The sequence below is a fragment of the Paramormyrops kingsleyae genome, chromosome 25 (genome assembly GCF_048594095.1).
Source record: "Paramormyrops kingsleyae isolate MSU_618 chromosome 25, PKINGS_0.4, whole genome shotgun sequence".
Taxonomy (NCBI): domain Eukaryota; kingdom Metazoa; phylum Chordata; class Actinopteri; order Osteoglossiformes; family Mormyridae; genus Paramormyrops; species Paramormyrops kingsleyae.
Genome location: NC_132821.1, coordinates 23,418,983 through 23,424,485, shown reverse-complemented (window position 1 = coordinate 23,424,485; position 5,503 = coordinate 23,418,983). Strand labels below are relative to the sequence as shown.

Below are 5,503 nucleotides of genomic sequence, written 5' to 3'. Positions count from 1 at the left end.
TTACTGCTTTTACTGAGAGTTTTTGCCTTGTACTTTTCGTGCTGCACACCCACTTTTACGATTCTCAAAAATAACTACATCTCCTTAAACCAGGGCGAGAGCCAAGCACGAATCGCTTGATAGATCAGTGAAATTAACCGCAACAGCAAGAGTGGGACGCAGCTGAAGGCCGGGCGGTTTTGTTGCAATATACAGGTTTAAAGATGAATTACGCGCAGTGCTCGTCTGCTCTGCCTTTACTCTCAGTGCAGCTGCGGCGGCGCACAGCTGTCATTATACAGGCTAAAGTCGAGCTAATAAGTGCTTTAAGGATCAAAGGATTTGCAAGGAGGAATTGATGTAGGACCGTCGGCATTTCGCAAAATTCTCAAGGTTCAGTTTGCATAAGCACGGATAACCGATTTATTGTAATGGGTTAATCGCAAAGTAATACAAATAAATGCAATGCGGGCCATTCGGAATACGATTCGCATTATAAATAGAGCAGAATCCCATGTCGAATTATATAGAGTTTCCTAATAGGTATCGTTTTGGGGCCACTGCACTGGGAAGGGCTACCTGCGAAATTAATATAAAATACACAAATTGGTGAGATAAAGCACATGGAATATAAGCTGCACTTGTTATACGGTGTTGAGTGACGTCACATTTTGAAAACCGTAATCGTCGAATTCAGTCGATTTGAATTCAGACTTTAGCGTTACTAATTCTTTATAAGGCAAGTTTGTTTTGCACGATCTACCAAGTCACTGTTGGTCAGCTGCCACGGACATAAGGTTTAACTCCGATCGCGGAATACAGGGCAGAACATTCTGGGGAAGGGGCACTTTCCCCCCCCCCCCCCCCCCCCACGCACTGACTGACAAAGTGGATTGAAAACACAACCTCCTGGGCTTCAGACCCAGTACACAGGAGGACATAGATGTGCTGTTTTTTTATTCGAGCAGAGTTCTGTAGCTAAGCGATCCAGTTAGCATCAGATCGCATGCATTATTCACGTCTGCACATTGGTCCAAAATTCCTATTCTGACAGGCTGCATGGTGCTTCCAGAAATGAGGGTTTACAGGGCGGCTGCCGGAGCACGGATCTGCACGCATGCTGGGTGTTGGCCTGCTGTTGGACACCTGTGTTTGCTCTGACCTCTCTCAGGCCAGGGCGGGTGCCAAGGTAAGGTGGTGTTTAGGAGACCCACCTCGGCAGCCCTCACGGGGAGCTTTTAGTGGGGGCATAGAAGAAGGAGATGGTGGCTAAAATTGAGGTGACACTGACTCACACCAGGTTTACCCCAGACATCTCCACAAACCAATATTAGATAGATAGATAGATAGATTAGATTTTATTGATCCTGAAGGATATTTAGGCATCCAGTAGCTTTAATACACTCAAATGCACACAATAATACAAATAATAAAAACATTCGAGGATTGTGGAGGTGGAGGCAGAGAGGGTGTCTATGGCTGCTGTCAATACCTTGAAAAGTCGCAAGAATAATACTTGCTACTGTACATAATATACATAATAAATGTGAATTATTAAACTAAATCTCGGGGAAAAACTCACAAATACCCCCCGAGGTGTTATTTGCAGTGAAGCGACGTATCAGGCACCCAGTCTGATGGGACCAGAGTCTGTGGGGATTTGGCCAATAAAAGGCCCTTGGCAAAGCCTAAATGGCGGCCTGAGAGCCAGGTCCACAGGATGGGGCGGGGCCCGGACCACATGGTGGGCGGGGCCAGGACCACAGGAAGGGCGGAGCCGGAACCACAGGGTGGGCGGAGCCGGGACGAGCGGCTGACAGGTGGTTACGGGGAATCACTGTTAAGCTCCTGCCAAAACAGATAGTAAAGACAATCTTCAGAGACGTCTCTGTACTGTATGTTTAATGGCAATCTGGAAAAGGGGCGGGGCTTTAAGCAAGTAAACCCCCCTCCCCAGCAGAATGGGCGGGGTCTGATTTCCCATATAGTTACTTTGGGTCGCGTCTGCAGTGGCCCCCACCAAAGGCAACAGAAACCTAAGGCCTTGTCTTCAGTACTGACAAATAATACATTTCAGCAAATGACAGCCAAATAGGAAGACATTTTTATTATTATTATTATTATTATTATTATTATTTTGCTGATCTAGTTAATAACAGAGGGAGTATCTGGAAGTGTCTGGACAGGAGCCGCATCCAGAGCCTATGTAGGTTAGTACTTGCCAACCTTTCTCATGCAGGCTGACTGAGAAGCTGGTTTATAGATTTATATGCATTTATGAATATCCCAGAATGCATCTGCCATGACCAGCAACAGAATTCCTTTTACGGAACAAATTAACATGTCATTTGAAGTCTTTATTGACAAACAGATATTCATAAATGGATGTAACCCATGAATATACATAAATGCTTCTGAGCATCTTGTACAATAGATAGTGAAAAATCAAAGTGTGATTGTTTAATAAATTAGAGAAAGGTTCCTGCTGTCATTACAATAATGTTTATTATGAAGTGTTTGTGGCTACAGGTGATCAGTTTTACTTACATTTTGTGTTTCCAAATTGAGTGTGTGTATGTGTTTATACACACAAAGGTCACCTCTTCATCGCCCCAAAATGGCAAGTTTCTAAGGTGATACCAGTCCTACGTCCTGCACCTGGGGGGGGGGTGAATATGTGGCAGGGAGGATGGACTCCCTCCTAGGGCCCCCGTGTCGTCCAACCCCAAGACCCGCATCCACCTGGCCTGACAGGTTCTGGAGGAATGCAGGCTGTTCTACATGTCAATATATGTCCTATTTTCACACATGCACAGTTAATTATGTAACCCCCCTCCCCCATCATGTATGTCAGTCTGCCATCAGTCTTGTTTCCTTCACTCGTAAATTAATCCTGGTCCGGTCCTCCAGTTTTAAGATGGGTGGGGGGGTGGGGCATGAAATGATAATACAAGGTTCAGTTGCCGTGACGAGCGATGGGCCGGACCGTCATTCCAGGTTGCCGGGGGGAGAAGAGCAGCAGCACAGATTCCTCGGTTCAGGAAAAAACTCGGATAAATCAAATTTAATAACTAGGCGTCTAATTGCCCCTAGCCCAGCCCGTACCCGCTGGGGCCCCTCCTAATTACGCGGGGAGCTCTCCGCCATGTCACCTGATATTAAGTTGTCGGCACGGAGCTGAGATAATCGATAAACATTTAGCAGGGGGAAGACGATGAAGATTCCTGCATGGCAGTGGGAAATTCCAGCACCCAGAGCCCACCTCTTCACAGATAAGCCTCCGCAGGCAGCCAGAGGGATTGCAGAGCAATAATCTAGGGTGTCTCTCCCCCAGCCCGCAGGCTTCAAGGCAACACCTTGCCAGAGCGAGAGAGAGGTGAATCCGGTCACCTAATTACAGGCCTGCTCTCTCACGCAGCAGGCATAAGTAAAGACAGGCCAATTAGGGCGAGAGGCAGATAACGGGAGCTTTATTTGTATACTAATTAAGCCCCCGATGAAATTAAAGGAGAAGCGTGCCTCTCTGTAATTGTGTGTCTGAGTGAGGTCGCCTTAGGTGGCGTTATCTTAAAAGCGCAGCCCGCAGATAGGTACCTTAATCCAAGGCGGAGGCGCTTTTTCATTGGCGCTGCCGCGCGTCCACGACGATCTGACAGCGGGGCTCATCAGAGGCGCTCATCGCGTCTCCGTCGGGTCTAAACCAGGGGGCAGATCCAATATAAACGTGACACTTCCTCGAAAGCCCGCAATCCCTAGAGAGAATATGCTTGTTCTGCGGCGAAAACATGCTATTTTGGAAAGTAGCCATGGTCGTAATTAATTAAACAAACACTTGGCTTACTCACAATTAACGGCGTTCGTAAACAGTTACTAATTAAAGTGTTATGGTGCGGGATCACTGGATTCTTTGGGCTTTTTACTATATTTATTTTAAAATGTATTAAATTGGATTTAAATGTAAGGGCGGTTTGTGAATGAGAATGAGACAGTCCTACACGGTTTACATATATTATAGGCTATGCTATAATTATATAGAAAGAAGATGTATGGGGGGAAAAAATAAGTGGAAAAAGACATAATTGATTTGAAAGCATAAAAGATGTAACGCATGTTTATTATCGGACGTCTTTCCGTGCTCTTGTTTGTTAAGAGCTGAATAGTAGCCTGCGCTCTATGCGCTCCTCAGAAGCGATTTCTCCCTTATTAGAGATAATGTTGAGATGCGACCCCCGCGAAGCGCTGTCACGGCCGGCCACGTGGCGGGGGGATCAAACGCGGCGCGATCCCGCGACCTGACAGGTCCCAGCGTGCGCCCGTGTTCCTCATCGCGGAGCCCAATTCAGCACATTTACTACCCGCGCCTCAAATTGAAATAATTGCTGGCGAGATGAAAATATTAATGATGTAATAATGTGTCCGGGATAAACTGGAGGTTTTCCGAAGGAAAAAAAAATCAAAGAGTCGCGATGAAAGCGGAGAAAGAGAATGAGATATGAAGCGCTGACGAGCATTTATACGCATCTACCTCATTCCCAGTGCCGTTTCTGTATTGGTCCAGCTTCACGACTCAACTAGTTCCGTAGCTGGTTAAGCAGTGGTTGAATGATCCTAGTCTAGTATTTGTGGAGTCTAAACAACTCATAGACTACAGGTTTATACTTGACAGAGACATATCACAAGGCGCTAACGCAATCGTCGGGGCCACTCGCTGACCTGAGAAAGGTATTAAATGTTGGGAAGGATTTTCTCCCTACACTTCTGAACCCCCCCCCAACTCTGTGAATGTTAACGTACCTCCGCCTAATTCACGATACCTACTTCCATCTTTATAACTGTCTGCAGTTCCTTACCGTATTTCTGCTAATATCTGCATCAGACTTTAGAAGACCGGAGGACCTCCCTGACGAGCCACGTTAAGCACACACGTTCTCCTTATCATGGATTTGTTAGGAACGACGCAGTAGCAAAAAAATGTAACAGCAGGGGTCACCTCTGGGGGGGGGGGGGATACTTTATGAGACAGGAAGCTTGCTTTACCCCTCCCCATCCCGCATTGCACTCAAATGCCCCTGACTGCATGTTCTTCTTTTAGCGTAGCTGAGGTGAAGATTGCAGAAGCGAACCACGTACCCACCTCCCTCTAAGATCCATGAGGTTTTATGGTTTAGCTCGCATTGCCGGGCAATTAAAATTTTACAGGCGTGATTACTTATTTTCCCAGCGGACCGCCCGTAATCACCCTGAGTGTGTAATGAGTTTGCGGCCTTGGTCCACCAAACATGTCCTCCCTACCACTCATCATCTCAAGGCTGCAATTATCAGTGGCGTCTAACGCGAGTGAATGGGATCGTCGACGTCGCTAATATTCATTAGCATGTCTGACAGATACAATGGCTGTTATGTATGATTTTATAAAGCGCCCGCCTCTCACGGCCCCGTCAAACGAGGCTTCGTGGCATCGTTAGTCACGTGTCATCACGTATGTGACATCCCCCGGATCCTAATTGCTCAGGCGCTCTTCTGG

The 5,503-nt window shown here is 46.7% G+C and overlaps 1 long non-coding RNA gene across 2 annotated transcripts; it reads right to left on the bottom strand.

The window, feature by feature from the left end:
• Positions 1–1,322: 1,322 nt before the first annotated feature.
• LOC111837302 (uncharacterized) lies at positions 1,323–4,929 on the bottom strand. Of its 2 annotated transcripts, none has more exons than XR_002836633.1 (3): positions 4,830–4,929; positions 3,574–3,674; positions 1,323–1,827 (listed from the first exon to the last, which is right to left on the bottom strand). It is a non-coding gene; the product is annotated as an uncharacterized lncRNA (long non-coding RNA). The 2 variants fall into 2 exon arrangements; XR_002836632.1 differs by lacking the exon at positions 4,830–4,929 and adding an exon at positions 4,774–4,796.
• Between the last annotated feature and the right edge of the window lie 574 nt (positions 4,930–5,503).